Here is a 2,414-nt window from a genome sequence, read left to right on the forward strand (position 1 = left end):
ATAATAATAATAATAATAATAATAATAATAATAATAACAATAACAATAATAACATAGTTTAATCTGTGTATTTTCTTTTCTTTCTTCTGTTCTAAATTCCAAAATGCTTATTTGTAAACGGTGACATAAGCATTTATGGCAGAGTCTCAGCTACTACTGCACTAAAAACTACTAAGTTATAGCCCTTTTTTAGTCATTTGTCTGTGGCAGCCATCTACAGTTGGGCTGGCTCCAAAAGTTAATTAGTTGTTGACGTAAGTCATTTAATTGGTCATGTATCAGTCTATAAGTTTAATTAAAATYCATCCATTGAGTCATGAGATATTTTGTTGACAGACACATCAACAGCAAAAACATCATCGTCTGCCTTCGCTTTTCAGTCAAGTGATAAWTACTGCTCAAACCGCTGATTATTTCTAAATCACCGTTTCCTCTTACCTGTTTTTAGTCTGTCTGTGTGCCTCAGCTTTCATCCTGCACACTCCCAATTATTTTTTTAGCTTTGCTGTTTATACTGTCTTGTCGCCAATCGTGTCCAGAGCTGATTTAGCCATGATTATCTTCTACAGCACTTTGTGCAAATAAAGTTCTTTTTCAATATATTTGACTTCACGCTATCATAAAAATGTGATCTGCTCATTATGTCGTTAGAGTCACCCTGACTCTTAATTTGAAGTGTTGACGTGAATGCTCTGTCTGCAAGCAGATAAAGAATTTGCCAAATTTTCCATCATGTTAGTATTTAATTAAATTCCTATTTCGCCTCTTCAGCAGAGAGTTGACAAATAACAAGATAATAAGTAAATATCTGCCGTGGCGCCATAAAAGTTTATTCGTTGTTTTTATTAGTAGGTGGTACATAGTGTTCAATGCTGCGAAAGCAAAGGCTGACCATAAAAGTTAATCGCTGTATAGACATCTGAAGTCCAGTAAATTTCCACACACTGAGAAACAAAAACACCACTACCAGGAAGACAACAGCAGATGGAGAGCCTCTCAGTTTTGTTTCATTTGTCACCTCACTGACACATACAGTTACTTTTTTTTTTGTTTGTTCCCATAAGCAAAATGAGAGTACATGTTAAAGAAAGAAACAACACGCGATTGCAGTTGCTGTGGGAAACCCTTTTCATCTGTGCGTGTGGTTTGCTGACTCAGACTTTGCGACAGAGCTGTCTCAAAAAACCACGGAAGCAGTTGCTGGTGGACACTGTGCATGTGTTGACAACAGCGGCGCCTTTCAACGTCTTTGTGGTTTGTCACTGAGAACCAGAGAACGTCTGTTTTTGGATGTTGTTGTTTACTGGAGACACGTTCAGAACATGATGCAGATGCATTGAGGTCACATCCGAGTTTCACCTACATGCACATATAATGCTGGTTCCTGTCATCTAAATCATTTTCATACAGACAGAAGGAAGGGCCTGAAGGTTTGCATATGTAGTTAKTCTCTCATTAGCAAATAGTTTGCAAAGTTTCAAACATACGTCTTATGCACTTAATGCTCCAGATAGGTTTTGTGCAACAGACTCAGCTACTTCCATACCAAACTTTAGGTCAACATCTGTAAAATYGACTGGTTTATAACCATATCAGACTCAGAGACATGGATAAAAAAACTGTCTCACAAGCCGTGCATCACATGCGTACGATGTTAAACTTTCTTTACTGTTAACCTGAAAATGTGGTGGAATCTACATCCTATAACTGTTTTGGCCCCCCCTGTTTTACCTCAAACCGCAGAAAAACAAAGTTGGTATGAGAGAAAAGGAAGGGGAGGGGTTCTAGAAGAGTCTCAGCAGAGTGCAAAAACTCTCCTGCAGCTTTAAACCCACACTCCTTTGAGATGAGTCAACCTGAGGCCTGAGAAGCAAGAATGTAGCACAGTTCACTCAGTGGGGGGAGGGTCAAACTTTTCTTTTTCTTTTTTCTTTCTCTGAAAACACTCTGTACTCAAACATTTTGTCTTTTCAGTGAATACGTATTCACTCTAGTCATTACGAGTTAGGAGAAAAATGAGATCTCCCCCAATATAAGGTGAATGGTTACAGTAAATCCAAAAATAAATAGAGCTACTGAGTGTATGTGTAGTCCTTTATGTCTAAAATGTTTATATTTTACCGTCTAAAGCAGTGTTTCCCAAAGTTGGGGTCGGGACCCAAAGTGGGGTCCCGAAACATCAAGGTGGGGTCCTGAAAAGATTTTCTGAATTGATTACATTTTTGCCTTAGTTGTTACAAAGGAGTGAAGTTAGTGTACTTTAAATGGATAAATGTAATATAAAAATATTGTTACCATGCCCATGTTTTATTGACCTGATACAAATGTTTATCAACCATAAACAGTTGGGGGCACAGGTCTCTGCTACTGTTATTTTGTGGGTCAAAAGCTGAAAAGTTTGGGAACCACTGCAC

Source organism: Austrofundulus limnaeus, unplaced genomic scaffold, assembly GCF_001266775.1.
Source record: "Austrofundulus limnaeus strain Quisiro unplaced genomic scaffold, Austrofundulus_limnaeus-1.0 Scaffold34, whole genome shotgun sequence".
NCBI classification, from domain to species: domain Eukaryota; kingdom Metazoa; phylum Chordata; class Actinopteri; order Cyprinodontiformes; family Rivulidae; genus Austrofundulus; species Austrofundulus limnaeus.